Below are 17,076 nucleotides of genomic sequence, written 5' to 3'. Positions count from 1 at the left end.
CGTTTTCCTAATCCAACAAGTAATAAAAGCATCGTGAAGGTGCAGAGGCACCCCACGATTATCAGAAGAGTATCTAACATCTTCTCACTCGCCTGCTCTGCTGAGCAATGAGAAGTGTCTGAGTTTCACCTGCTTTATATAACCTCCTATGATGACATCACAGAGGCTGATGATGCAATAGTGGGCGTGGCTGCATCAGGTGGGCGGGGTCTAAATCATTTCAGTTCCAACCACAAATGAGACAAGTCCCTTAAAGCCTGGCTTAATCTTACAGAAATGGATTTTTGTTTAATGAAAAAAACAAACAAAAGGTAAAAAGTAATATTTCATAAATGGATATTTCGGTTCTGTTTCATTTCTGGCTTGAAAAGTCGCGCAGAATACACGGAAAACAAAATGATTCCTTTTTGGTGCAAAGTTTCAATGTTGATCTTATCACCATGGCAACCATTGACCTGGTTCTTCTGCTTAGACCATTCCTATGGTTGCTATGGTGATAGACCTGATAGAACATTCCATTGGTTCCAACGTTCCAAATGTAGCTGTTGCTCTCAGTACGTTGATATTGCCCTTGATCAAATTAAACTGACCCGTTATCTTAGAACATTAACTGATAATTGCTAAATATCATACGTTATTTGTGGGAAATAATAATATTTTTAAATAAACAGCATGAACTATACTAAATGTTAACAGAATTTTATTGACACGTTAAATTGGAAGTTCAGTTTACAGATAACATGAAAATCCTCTGGTGGAGGTTAGTGTTGGATGATGGTCTTGGACTCCATGGTGTAGCCAGCGAGACAAACAGGCAGATGATGCAATAATAGGCGTGGCTGAATCAAGTGGGCGGGGCCTAAATCATTTCAGTTCCAACCACAAATGAGACAAGTCGTTGGCAAAGCAGGCTCAGGAGGGCCAACCACATATCCATACATGCGTGGTAGAGCAGCTTGTCAGCGTAACTACCAACATGTCAAGATCATGTCACAGGTGCAATCTCACCTCTCAAAGTCCCTCAAATAAATATAAAATATATTTTCTCCATTTGAGTTTTTCCTCATATTACTATGGCATTTAATTCCACCATCTAAGCGTGCCGACCCTGGCATATGTTGTGTACAGTCACCTACATAGACCTCATGTTCAATCTACATGTATGTACAAACACATGTATGGGATACATTTATAAAGGCCTTTTAAGAAAATTTTGTTTCTGTTCCTTTCTTTTTTTAACTTGATTTGTTAGATATTGGGACATACTGGGGAAAATGTTTGATGTAAATACAAAAAGGAGCACATGGGAGAAGACAATACCTGAGTCTAAGTAGCAATAGGTAATATCTATAATGCTGGAAGTGAAAAGTTATCCTAGGATGAGTGATGTTATTAAGGTGAGGGTATTAAACATGCATGGGATAGACATACGGCTCCTGAATCTAAGACAAGACCAACGACTGATTAAGGTTTGAGTCTTTACAGCAGGAGAAACGGGCGAGTAGACGGGGGCCGAATGGGGCCGATCTGTCGGCAGGTTCCATGATTCTATAATATTAGATTTAAAAGAGCAAAATGCGCTATGCGTTGCTTTGAGACCCTTTGTATCATATTTGTTCAACATTGTGGCTTCACAGAGTCGCCTGTTAACCGCTACAATGTAGCAAAATAATGAAAGCATAATTCTGTATATTATGCTGTATGATGTAGCAAAAGGAAAAAAGAATGCATGCAATTTGTGACATGTATATGTTCTGTTACACACACACACACACTTTTTAAGTAAAAAGTCTATAAGGGGAGGCCAAGGAACGGTTGGAGCCTCTCGAAAAAAACAAGACTCCCCCTGAAAATGTTTGATTGGCTGAAATAGTTTTTAATGGAGTCATCACGGCGTTAACTGCCACGCTTCATAATTTTAAATAGTCTTCAGTTAGCTAAAACATCAATTTCAATTTTAAGTAAGTCACTTAAAGCCCGGCTTAATCTTGCTGAAATGGATTTTTGTTTAAAAAAAACCTCCAAAAGGTAAAAAGTAAGATTTCATAAATGGATATTTCGGTTCTGTTTCATTTCTAGCTTCCAAAGTCGCGCAGAATACACAGAAAACAAAATGATTCCTTTTTGGTGCAAAGTTTCAATGTTGATCTTATCACCGTGGCAACCATTGACTTGGTTCTTCTGCTTAGACCATTCCTATGGTTGCTATGGTGATAGAACTGATAGAACATTCCATTGGTTCCAACGTTCCAAACGTAGCAGTTGCTCTCAGTACGTTGATCAAATTAAACTGACCTGTTATGGTCTGTATCTGGAACATGGTGTGGTTTGTGCGTTCGATTGCGAACATAATCTCTAGGTAGAGGTCGGCTTCATTTGCCTTTCGTCCTCCACTACGTTTTCCTAATCCAACAAGTAATAAAAGCATCGTGAAGGTGCAGAGGCACCCCACGATTATCAGAAGAGTATCTAACATCTTCTCACTCGCCTGCTCTGCTGAGCAATGAGAAGTGCCTGAGTTTCACCTGCTTTATATAACCTCCTATGATGACATCACAGAGGCTGATGATTCAATAGTGGGCGTGGCTGCATCAAGTGGGCGGGGTCTAAATCATTTCAGTTCCAACCACAAATGAGACAAGTCCCTTAAAGCCTGGCTTAATCTTACAGAAATGGATTTTTGTTTAATAAAAAAACAAACAAAAGGTAAAAAGTAATATTTCATAAATGGATATTTCGGTTCTGTTTCATTTCTGGCTTGAAAAGTCGCGCAGAATACACGGAAAACAAAATGATTCCTTTTTGGTGCAAAGTTTCAATGTTGATCTTATCACCATGGCAACCATTGACCTGGTTCTTCTGCTTAGACCATTCCTATGGTTGCTATGGTGATAGACCTGATAGAACATTCCATTGGTTCCAACGTTCCAAATGTAGCTGTTGCTCTCAGTACGTTGATATTGCCCTTGATCAAATTAAACTGACCCGTTATCTTAGAACATTAACTGATAATTGCTAAATATCATACGTTATTTGTGTGAAATAATAATATTTTTAAATAAACAGCATGAACTATACTAAATGTTAACAGAATTTTATTGACACGTTAAATTGGAAGTTCAGTTTACAGATAACATGAAAATCCTCTGGTGGAGGTCAGTGTAGGATGATGGTCTTGGACTCCATGGTGTAGCCAGCGAGACAAACAGGCAGATGATGCAATAATAGGCGTGGCTGAATCAAGTGGGCGGGGCCTAAATCATTTCAGTTCCAACCACAAATGAGACAAGTCGTTGGCAAAGCAGGCTCAGGAGGGCCAACCACATATCCATACATGCGTGGTAGAGCAGCTTGTCAGCGTAACTACCAACATGTCAAGATCATGTCACAGGTGCAATCTCACCTCTCAAAGTCCCTCAAATAAATATAAAATATATTTTCTCCATTTGAGTTTTTCCTCATATTACTATGGCATTTAATTCCACCATCTAAGCGTGCCGACCCTGGCATATGTTGTGTACAGTCACCTACATAGACCTCATGTTCAATCTACATGTATGTACAAACACATGTATGGGATACATTTATAAGGGCCTTTTAAGAAAATTTTGTTTCTGTTCCTTTCTTTTTTTAACTTGATTTGTTAGATATTGGGACATACTGGGGAAACTGTTTTATGTAAATACAAAAAGGAGCACATGGGAGAAGACAATACCTGAGTCTAAGTAGCAATAGGTAATATCTATAATGCTGGAAGTGAAAAGTTATCCTAGGATGAGTGATGTTATTAAGGTGAGGGTATTACTGCTTTTAAGATGTCATACACAGATTGTGTATTGTAAAACTGGATTTTAAGTAATCCGCTTTATGTGGGCCCAATGTAATTTAAGTCATGTGATAGCATACCCTATAATTTCTAAAGGTTTCTATTTTCCCATAATAAGCAAATTATAGATTTTGAAATGACACCCACTCAGCGTTCAACCGTTATTACTGTTGTCCTTCGATTCCTTAGCATGTCTTTAATAACTTTCAAGTACTAATCCATCACATCCTTCCTCGGCATCTCTTATTTCCAGGACTAAGCCCGGTATCATTGGACCTTGAATGACGCATTTTGGACCCCTCCAATATGAATATATATTTCACTATGGATGTGTTAATGCCATTACCCTGACAGCCGTGCCAGCCAGTAACAATGTACTATCAACCTTATTGCCGTTGCACATTAGACCAATAGCTTGCAATCGCCAAACAGAAATGGCTCGTCGGTAGTTGTTATCCTTAATTTCTGCCGATATGTAGTCTATGAAATAGGCATATTAAGGGGCAGGGGCCTTACCAAAAATTTTGATTCAGTGGCCTATTGATGATCTATGTACATGGGGAAATGTTTACAAGCATCATGTTTTTCATAATCGATTAGTTGGACGATTATTGTTTCGATTAATCGGATAAAAAAATAAATGTCAATTTTTCATGTATTTAAAATAATTTATTAAACAAACAGGATTTTAAAAACAAACAGCAGAAAAAAAAAACTTTTTTATTTCCCAACCTGCCCCCCCAGTTATGCACATTTGAGCCCAGGCTTGCCACACTGCCTGCCAGATATGCCACATACCCCCAGATATGCCACCCTATATGCCTTATACCCTCTGGTATGCCACTGTGAACCCTGATATGCCGTTCCGTCCTCCCCAGATATGCCTTATACCCCAGTATGCCTTATACCCCCAGATATGCCATTCCGTCCTCCCCAGATATGCCCTCATAGATTCAGACTCGTTCACAGCACACTGACACATGACCCTTGCACTGCCCATACCCAGGAGGTTCCCCATTCTCAAACCCGAAATAAGAGACAGACACCAGCAGGATTGGATTTAGAAAAGGCCGAGACATTTATTTAACAAATGTCTCGACATAACTTTATTTAACATCTTATAAATTATTGTAAAAACACTTTAATAATAATTTCTGTATAAATACTATACAGTCTTCTGTACACCTGTGTACAAACAGCTGAGGGTTCCCAACCTAAACACAAAACAATGGCTTCACACTACCCCTTCCGCCGGATACCACAATCGCCCAAGCGACCGCGGGTCGGATAGGGGAGCTCCACCTTAACGCTTTGGTTAATCCTGTACAGGGAGGGCATTAACTCTAACCTCTAACCAAAACCATCAACTTGCCACTCCCATTATCATTCAAACTTCTCCAGGGAACTCCTCCGCCACAGCAAAGAAACGGATCCTGCAAAAAGAAAGAGGGAAAGGGGGAAAGAAAAAACACACAAAGCCAAAACAAAAACACAAAGCAAAAGACAAAAAGAGGGAGGGCGGGCGGGAAACTGCTCCTGTGGTGTTCAGTAATTGCCCCTTGCACGTGTGCTTAGAGGGGCTTTATAGCCCTGTCCCCTTCCCCCTACAGTCACGTTCCTTGTGACTTCCCCCTCGTTCCCTGTGCATTCTAACCTCGTGCTAACCCTTGCTGAGTTAACCCTTTCCTGCCCTAATACCATGTGCACCGTCCTGTAGTGCTGGCAGGGTCATGTTCCCCTTACGCCTATGACTCCAGGGTTTCTATACTTTTATAAATAAGTACTGGGTTAATCTTCACTGTCCCCAAGATTTAGATTCCCTTTAGTCTGTCCCCCTTTACCTCTAACTGCGCCTTAAGTTAACTTTATTAAATAAAATTAACCCTCAGTCCTCAGCATTAAATTAACCCTAAAGACCCCATTAACCATAACTGCCCTAAATTAACCTGTAATACCCCATCAGCCACAACTGCCCCTAAATTAGCAATAAACAAAAGGGGGGGCAAACTGAGGGGAATCAAAATCCTTGGGGCAGTGAAGATTAACCCTGTATTTATTTATAAAAGTATTGTGTCTGCAAATCTATGAGGGCACTATGGCATACCTTGGGAGGACAGAGTGACATATCAGGGGGTATAAGGCATACTGGGGTATATAAGGCATATGTGGGGAGGGCAGTGTGGCATGTCTGGGGGGCAGTGTGTCAAGCCTGGGCTCAAATGTGCATAACTGGGGGGCAGGTTGGGAAATAAAAAGAAGAAATGCATTTTTATCAAAGTTTTTTTTATTCTGCTGTTTGTTTTTAACATCCCACGTTAATTAAATTATTTTAAATAAATGAATTTTTTTTTTATCCGATTAATCGAAAAAATAATCGTCCAACTAATCGATTATGGAAATAATAGTTAGTTGCAGCCCTATAATCGGTTAGTTGGCCGATTATTTTTTTGATTAATCGAATAAAAAAAGTAAATGTAAATTTTTCATTTATTTAAAATAATGCAATAAACAAGATGTTAAAAACAAATAGCAGAATAAAAAAAACTTTGATAAAAATGCATTTCTTGTTTTAATTTCCCAACCTGCCACCCCATATTTGAGCCCAGGCTTGCCACACTGCCTCCAAGATATGCCACTCTGCCCTCCCCACATATGCTTAATGTACCCTATACGCCTTATACCCCCTGATATGCTTTATACCCCCCAGATATCCCATAGTGCCCTCATAGATTCAGACTCGTTCGCAGACTCGTTACAGCACACTGACAATACTTTTATAAATAAATACAGGATTAATCTTCACTGCCCCCAGGATTTAGATGCCCCTTCGTTTACCCCCCTTTACCTCTAACAGCACTGTAAGCAGGGCTGCAACTATCGATTAGTTGGCCGATTATTTTTTCGATTTATCGGATAAAAAAATGTAAATTTTTCATTTATTTCAAATAATTTCATAAAGTAACATAGGATGTTAAAAACAAATGGCAGAATAAAAAAAAAAAACCTTGATAAAAATGCATTTCTTGTTTTTATTTCCCAACCTGGCCCCCCAGTTATGCACATTTGAGCCCAGACATGCCTTATATACCCTATATGCCTTATACCCCGATATGTCACTCCGTCCTCCCCAAGTATGCCGTATACCCCTCTGATATCCCATAGTGCACTCATAGATTTGCAGACTCGTTCACAGTCAATACTTTTATAAATAAATAAAGGGTTAATCTTCACTGCCCCAGGATTTAGATTCCCCTCAGTTTGCCCCCCCCTTACCTCTAACTGCACCTTAAGTTAACCTCATTAACTTAATTAAATTAACCCTCAGTGCTCAGCATTAAATTAATCCTGAAGAGAAGACCCCATTAACCATAACTGCCCCTAAATTAACCCTAAACACCACATGAACTATAACTGCCACTAAATTAACCCTAAACACCCCATCAACCACAAATGCCCCTAAATTAACCCTAAACACACCATTAAATATAACTGCCCCTAAATTAACCCTGAAGACCCCATCAACCACAACTGACCCTAAATTAACCCATTAACTATAACTGTCCCTAAATTAACTCCAAACACCCCATTAACTATAACTGCCCCTAAATTAACCCTGAAGACCCCATCAACCACAACTGCCCCTAAATTAACCCCTTTCAGCAGCCCAAATATTAATGTTATACTCACAGGACGCTATAGGAAATGGGAGGGACTGGTAAGTAGGAACTGCTGTGGGTCACAAACGGATTATAAAACGAGGGGTATTTTTCAGAGCATTTGCTCTGAAAAAACCCTTGTTTTATAATCGTTAAAAGCCAATTCAACGAAACGATAATTAGTTGGCAACGATTTTCATTATCGATTAGTTGTTGCAGCCCTAACCGTAAGTTAAACTTATTAAATTGATTAAGTTAACTCTTCAGTCCTCAGCATTAAATTAACCCTAAAGACCCCAATAACCATAACTGCCCCTAAATTAACCCTAAAGACCCCATCAACCATAAACAAATGGCAGAATAAAAAAACCTTGATAAAATGCATTTCTTGTTTTTATTTCCCAACCTGGCCCCCCAGTTATGAACCATTGGTTGATGGCAGACGAGCCCCCTGCTGGCGACCAATAGAGTCGCTCGTACAGACTCCTGGTGCCGTGACTTGGCCAGGAGAGACCGCTGGTCTCCCTGCTCTATCAGTTAAATGTCCGTACGAACGACCAATAAAGCCGCTTGTACGGACATTTAACTGATAGAGCAGGAGACCAGCGGTCTCTCCCGGCCAACTTACGGCACCAGGAGTTTAAAAGTCTGTACGAGCGACTCTATTGGTCGCTCGTACAGACTTTTAAAATCCTGGTGCCGTAAGTTGGCTGGGAGAGACCCCTTGGCGCATCAAATGAGGGGCTGCATGTATTAGTAGCACAAGACTGGAGTGCACATGACAAATTAACTTGCTGCTTTCAATTTTTTTTTGTAAGTGTGATATTCACTTATTTGTTTTGCACGTCAGATTTGTAATACAAATACAAATAAGACCTCATTTGCTGCAGTTAGGGGTGTAGTTTCTAAAAATATATAGTTTTGTTGGCATATTTTACCATCCCAGGCAGCTAGAGCTGTTTAATTGATGGCAGCCATGCATTAAATTTAAAGATGTCTTTTGTGATAGTCTAGTAAATTGACCTTTTAGCAATAAAATATTAGAAAAACAGTCTACGGTTCTAAATTCCTGTTTATTTTAGACTGGTTACCTACTACAAATATTAAGCAACACAGGTTTTGATATTAGAGTTTAGAAAAACAAAATTACAAACTAGTTTTTATTGAGTCAGAAGTGAAAAAAAATACACTTTTTTCCCCATTTTTGGCTTTATTTTTCAAACCTAATGAGACATACACGTATAAAAATGGTATATTTGGAATCTGCTGGGTGCGCTGAAAAACAATATATGGTTTGTATAGTTTATTCCCAATAAATGTACTTCTAAACGTGTTTAACCCCTTCAGGACCGGGATTTTAATACTAACGTGTCTCTAAAGGACTGGAGACGTTTTTGTGTTTTTGCTGTTTTTCTTCAACTCTAATTTCTCTCTTATCAATTAGTGCACCCACACAAATCATACAAGTACGGCTTTCTTTAGGGTTAAATTAAACCTAAAGACCCCATCAGCCATAACTGCCTCTAAAGACCCCATCAACCATAACTGCCACTAAATTATCGCTCAACACCCCATTAGCCATAACTGCCCCTCACATTCAGAGAGCATAACAACATTGAGAATCTGCCAGTTTAAGAGTAACTTGTAACTGCCCATCTGAGTAACTACATTTAACACCAAGATGAAATCCTTTAAAACGTTTGTAAATCAGAGGGTATTTCAATCCATCACTTTGAAAGGGTGGTGGGTAAGTGGAATAGTGTCCCAAGAGAAGAGGCAGAGGTTAATGCAGTGAGAGGACAGAGTCTTGAAAAACAGACAGATTAGGTGGGCTGCATGGATCATATCTGCTGTCAAATTCTATTTCTAATTTGAAGAAGACCTTCCAGGTCTCTGTCAATGCAGGTGCTCCATAAGATTACGACGACAACTATGATTTGGTTCTCACGAGCTTGTGGGGACTAAAGGCACAAAACATCAAGAGGTAGACACCACGTAGGTGGGGAGAACATCTGAGCAGAGTAAGAACAGTTAAATAGCCTCCAACCACCACCGCTAGCCTCCAAACACCACTGCTAGCCTCCAAACACAACTATCAATCCTACAACCTGTAGATCTAACTTGTATCCTGACCTGGAGATCTACCAGCTTATTGAACCTCCACACAATGTGACAACGGAAACTCCTCAAAACCTAGCATTTTAATGCATAATGCCAACAACAACATGAAACCCACATGTTGTGCACTAAATGGAAAAGTCCCTAGACAATGACACAACAGTGGGAATACCAGACCCTAAAGCTATTACTGTGGGCAAGAAAAAAATTCCCCACTGGACCATAATATTAACAGTGCAGTAGTGTCATGTATACCCCCCTCTATAACGTCTTACAATAGGGAAAGATGTTACTGTGGAAATTTAAAGATATAGCGCCTCAAATATTAGCCCATTGGTTAAAAACTGACATTTTTCATTCTATATGGGGTAAAAAGGAATTACCCCATTATACTGATATATTTACACTCCATATTCCTCACTTATCCCCCTACAATATCTTACAATATGATATAAATTTACTGTGGAAATTTAAAGATATAGAGCCCCAAATATCAGCCTATTGCTTAGAAACTGGCATGTTTCAAAATTCTATAAGGGGTAAATCTCCATTCAACCAATATATTTACACTACCATATATTTCACACACATCCGCCTCTATAATATCTTACAATATGGTATTACTAAACTGGAAATATTAAGATATTGCGCCCAAATATGAGCCCAGTAGTTACTGATATTTTTCAATATTCTATATGGGTTAAAAAACAAACAAAAAAAGACAAACAATGCAGTGTCACACATACCCTCCCACTGTTAATATCTTACAATGTGTAGGGCTGAAACAACTAATCGATAAAATCGATAATAATCGATTATAAAAATCGTTGGCAACGAATTTCATCATCGATTAATCGAATCGATTTTTATCGATTATAAAAAGAGGTTTTTTTCAGAGCAAATGCTCTGAAAAACTCCTCTCCTTATAATAATCCGATCTCAAACAGAGATCGGATTATAACACCGGAATCCAGATCCCCCGCAACGCTGCAGTGGACCTGGATTCCCCTCGCTGTCGGCCGGTCTCTCACTTCCGTCTCTCTCCCCCCTCCCATACACCCCTCTGACTCCTCCCCCTCCCATACATCACTCTGCCTCTCTCCCGGCTCCGTTACTGACAAGGACTTTCACTGCAGCTTCATAGAAGCCACAGTGTAAGTGAAGGGCAGTAATGGAGGCTGTCTGTGCGATGCAGACATTCACAGGCTGACAGAGAATCATCCTCTCTGTCAGCTGGTGGGGCTCTGCATCGCACAGACAGCCTCCATTACTGTCAGTAACGGAGCCGGGTAGAGAGGCAGAGCGGTGTATGGGAGGGGGAGGAGTCAGAGGGGTGTATGGGATCCACCCTCCCATACACCACTGTGGCTCCTCCCCCTCCCATACGCCACTCTGCCTCTCTACCCGGCTCCCTGGTGTCTAGTGAAGATCCGTTGCTGACAGGAGGCAGAGTGGAGTATGGGAGGGGGGAGGAGGCAGAGTAGAGTATGGGAGGGGGGAGGCAGAGTGGAGTATGGGAGGGGGAGGGGCTAGAGTTGTATGGTAGAGGGGAGGAGCGAGAGTGGTGTATGGGAGGGGGAGGAGGCAGAGTGGAGTATGGGAGGAGGCAGAGTGGAGTATGGGAGGGGGGAGGAGGCAAAGTGGTGTATGGGAGGGGGAGGAGGCAAAGTGGTGTATGGGAGGGGGAGGAGGCAAAGTGATGTATGGGAGGGGGAGGAGGCAGAGTGGTGTATGGGAGGGGGAGGAGGCAGAGTGGAGTATGGGAGGGGGAGGAGCCAGAGTGGTGTATGGGAGGGGGAGGAGTCAGAGTGGTGTATGGGAGGGGGAGGAGGCAGAGTGGAGTATAGGAGGGAGAGGAGCCAGAGTGGTGTATGGGAGGGGGAGGAGCCAGAGTGGTGTATGGGAGGGGGAGGAGCCAGAGTGGTGTATGGGATGGGGAGGAGCCAAAGTTGTGTATGGATGAGTTATAGTGGTGTATGGGGGGTATTATGAATTTCAGGGCATATAGGTGGTATAAGGCATATCGATATTAGGCATATCAGGGGGTCATAAAACATCTGGGGGTAAAAAGGTATATAAGGGGGCTCAGTTGCATATCACTGGCATATAAGGAGTATAAGGCATATCAGGGGCACAGTGGCATATCAGGGGCACAGTGGCATATCAGGGGGCACAGTGGAATCTGGCATACAAGAGGTATAAGGCATATATGGTGGCAGAGTGGCAAGCTGGGGGTCTGATGTGCATAACCGGGGGCAGTTTGGTAAATAAAAAAAACAAGGCTTTTTTTCTCATAGTTTTTATTAAATATGAAAAATAGTTAACATATGAATTAATATTTACTAATAACTTTGTATTAAAACCTAGTTTGAGAAACACCGTGTTTGGGTTCTTGTAGCTTTTATTATTATGTCAGTAAAATAAGAAGGTGAATAGAGAGAGGCCATTGCAATAAAGAGATGAAAGTGTAAATTGTACATTTTTTATTACATTATTTTAAATTTAAAAAAAATTGCATTTTTTTATCCGATTAATCGAAAAAATAATCGGCCAACTAATCGATTATTAAAATAATCGTTAGTTGCAGCCCTAATCCACAGAAAAAAAATCTCCTAATACCTCACACTCACCCCCTTCTATAATATCTTACAACATGAAGAGATTTTTCTGTGAAAATGTAAAGATATAGCTCCCCAAAAAACAGCTTATTTAACAGTATAAACAGCAGTCACCTTAGAGCTAACATTCAGATTCAAATCCAAACCCTGCAGACAACAACCTGTCCCGTCGGTATATTTTCTATTGCTTTTCCAACGCAATTCTCTTGACTCTCTTAAAGAATCAGGCAAAATTAGGGAAAAAGCACATTAAGTGTCTTTAAAGATAAGATAAAGATAAGAGCCTCTGTGGCAAAGTAAAGTATGGAGTAAGCAACAATCCCCATACATATACATCTAAACATATAGCATTCCCACATGTAAACATACATATGCACATAAACATATACACATACCCACCTCTATACATACATATGCACATAAACATAAACACATACCCACCTGTATACATACATATGCACATAAATAGAGACATACCCACATGTATACATATATATACACATATACCCACCTGTATACATACATATGAACGTAAACCTATAGACATACCCACCTATATACATACATATTCACATACACATATACCCAACATGTATATATACATATGCACATACCCAGATGTATACATACATATGCACACAAACATATACACATACCCACATGCATACATATGCATACACACATACACATACCCACCTGTATACATACATATGCATGTAAACACATACCCACATGTATACATACATATGCACATAAACATATAGACATACCCACCTGTATACGTACATATGCACATAAACACATACCCACCTGTATACATACATATGCACATACACCAGGGCTTGACAAATTTGTTGTGAATCTAGGCGCCAGCTAAAAAAGTTAGGTGCCAGGATATTTTTAAAACTAACAGTTGGTCAGGAGTGATCTGATCATCATCAGCCCCTTACTAAACTCACAGCATTTGACCTGGAAGCACCCTGGACTTTCAGGTCAGTGCTGTTTTTTTTATAATTATTATTATTATTATTTTTTAACCCTTTCAATGCTGATTGGAGCACAGCATTGACTGATATTTTACATTTGACAAATGTTAACCCCTGCAATGCCACGAATGTGTCATACACAATTGTGGCATTGAAGGGGTTACCGCTGCACTGTCGCTCTCATGGAGCGATCAGGCAGCAGGGGGGTGTTGGGGCTGGCCTCCACACTCATGTGGAGACCGAAGAACCCTCTCCCCTGTCCCTGAAGCTGCCTGTGGCAGCTGGGACGCAATTGCTGGTCTACAGACCAGCCATTGCAGGGGGAGTCTCTTTGATGATGGCTGTAGGCTTCCATGCCTACAGGAGTCATCAAAGGGCTTGTGGGGGCTCGTTTTTGCTGTTGCTGGTCTGCCTGGGCATCCAGACAGACCACCAGCAGCAGAGCCCTGCACAAAACGGGAATTAACCCCTAAAATGCCGCCATTGCGGCATTGAAGGGGTTACCGCTGCACTGTCACTCTCATGGAGCTATCAGGCAGCAGGGGGGTGTTGTGTCAGGTCCCCACACTTGTGTGGGGACCCAATCAACACACCACCCCCTTCCCTGATGCTGCCTGTGGCATCTGAAAACGCGATTGCTGGTTTTCCAGCAACCACGTTTTCAGCCTACAGCCGCAGCAGCGCCCCAATGTGGTGACGCAGCCTCTTACATCCACAATTTTTTCACAAAATGTAAGAGGCTGACAAACACCTAGGCGCCAGGACAAAATTCTGTCGCCATGGCGAACTGGCGCCTGGGATTTGTCGAGCCCTGACATACACACATACCCACATACATATGCACATATACGCATACACATACCCACCTGTATACATACATATGCACATAAACACATACCCACCTGTATACATACATACGCACATACACATACCCACCTGGATACATACATATGCACATACACATACCCACCTGTATACATACATATGCACATAAACACATACCCACCTGTATACATACATATGCACATAAACATATGCACATACCCACCTGTATACATACATATGCACGTAAACATATACACATAACCACATGTATACATACATATGCACATAAACATATACACATAACCACATGTATACATACATATGCACTAGGGCTGCAACTAACGATTATTTTAATAATCGATTAATCGGCCGATTATTTTTTCGATTAATCGATTAATCGGATAAAAAAAAAACAATATGCAAATTTTTCGTTTATTTAAAAGAATTTAATGAACTGGATGTTAAAAAACAACTTAAAATTTACATTAACATTCTTATTTTGTTATGATGTAATAAAAAACAATATTTTCAAAGTACAAGAACCCAAACACAATATTTATGAAACAAAATAACCCCAAACATTCTGAAAAGAGGTGGACTATTACTGTTCAAGAAACTTTGCCCCAGCACTTTGCACTTTGCACCCAGCACTTTGCACCCAGCACTTTGCACCCAGCACTTTGCACCCAGCACTTTGCACCCAGCCCTGGCACTTTGCACCCAGCACTTTGCACCCAGCACTTTGCCCCAGCCCTGGCACTTTGCATCCAGCACTTTGCACCCAGCATTCAGCACTTTGCACCCAGCACTTTGCACTTTGCACCCAGCCCTGGCACTTTGCACCCAGCCCTGGCACTTTGCACCCAGCCCTGGCACTTTGCACCCAGCACTGGCACTTTGCACCCAGCACTTTGCACTGTGCCCCTGCACCCAGTCTCTAACTCTGCCCTGCACCCAGCCCTGCCCCCACATTCTGCCCTGCCCCCACACTCACACTCTGCCCTGCACCCACTCTGCCCTGCACCCACACTCACACCCTGCCCTGCATCCCCACCCCCACTCTGCCCTGCACCCAGTCTCCCACTCTGCTCTGCACCCAGTCTCCCACTCTGCTCTGCACCCACACTCACACCCTGCATCCCCACCCCCACTCTGCCCTGCACCCAGTCTCCTGCCCTGCACCCCCCACCCCCACTCTGCCCTGCACCCCCACCCCCACTCTGCCCTGCACCCCCACTCTGCCCTGCACCCACACTCACGAACCGCTCTGTGCGAATGGAGCCACTCGCACAGAGCGGTTCGCTCTGTGCGAATGGAGCCACTCGCACAGAGCGGTTCGCTCTGTGCGAATGGAGCCACTCGCACAGAGCGAACCGCTCTGTGCGAATGGAGCCACTCGCACAGAGCGAACCGCTCTGTGCGAATGGAGCCACTCGCACAGAGCGAACCGCTCTGTGCGAATGGAGCCACTCGCACAGAGCGAACCGCTCTGTGCGAATGGAGCCACTCGCACAGAGCGAACCGCTCTGTGCGAGTGGAGCCACTCGCACAGAGCGAACCGCTCTGTGCGAGTGGAGCCACTCGCACAGAGCGAACCGCTCTGTGCGAGTGGAGCCACTCGCACAGAGCGAACCGCTCTGTGCGAGTGGCTCCATTCGCACAGAGCGATTCGCTCTGTGCGAGTGGCTCTGTGCGATCCGTGCACATAGACATGAAGAATACTTACCTCCGGAACGCGTCACATCCGTCACGTAGCTAGAAGGCGGAGTCTGCAGAGCGTGTAGCAGAAGCGGGGAACGCTCGCGGAGGTAAGTAAAAGGAGCCGAGTGCTCCAACAACGAATTGATCACTCGATTAATCGATAACGGAAATCGTTATCGATGATTTCCGTTATCGATTATTATCGATTTTATCGATTCGTTGTTTCAGCTCTAATATGCACATAAACATATAGACATACCCACATGTATACATACATATGCACATACCCACCTGTATACATACATATGCACATATACACAAACCCACCTGTAAACATACATATGCACATAAACACACACCACCTGTATACATACATATGCACATAAACATATGCACATACCCACCTGTATACATACATATGCACATATACACAAACCCACCTGTATACATACATATGCACATAAACACACACCACCTGTATACATACATAGGCACATAAACATATGCACAGACCCACCTCTATACATACATATGCACATAAACACACACCACCTGTATACATACATATGCACGTAAACATACACATACCCACATGTATACATGCATATGCACATAAACATATACACATACCCACCTGTATACATACATATATGCACGTAAACATACACATACCCACATGTATACATACATATGCACATATACACAAACCCACCTGTATACATACATATGCACGTAAACATATAGACATACCCACCTGTATACATACATAAGCACATAAACATATGCACATACCCACATGTATACATACATATGCACCTACCCACCTGTATACATACATATGCACATATACACAAACGCACCTGTATACATACATATGCACATAAACACACACACACACACACACACATGTATACATACATATGCACATAAACACACACCACCTGTATACATACATATGCACGTAAACATACACATACCCACATGTATACATGCATATGCACGTAAACATATACACATACCAACCTGTATACATACATACATGTAAACATACACACATGTATACATACATATGCACATAAATACAAACACACCACCTGTATACATACATATGCACGTAAACATACACACCCACCTGTATACATACATATGCACATAAACACATACCCACCTGTATACATACATACGCACATACACATACCCACCTGGATACATACATATGCACATACACATACACATACACACCTGTATACATACATATGCACATAAACACATACCCACCTGTATACATACATATGCACATAAACATATGCACATACCCACCTGTATATATACATATGCACGTAAAC

This window comes from Spea bombifrons, chromosome 9, assembly GCF_027358695.1.
Source record: "Spea bombifrons isolate aSpeBom1 chromosome 9, aSpeBom1.2.pri, whole genome shotgun sequence".
In the NCBI taxonomy this organism is placed as follows: Eukaryota; Metazoa; Chordata; class Amphibia; order Anura; family Pelobatidae; genus Spea; species Spea bombifrons.
Note: the sequence above shows the minus strand (reverse complement) of the source record.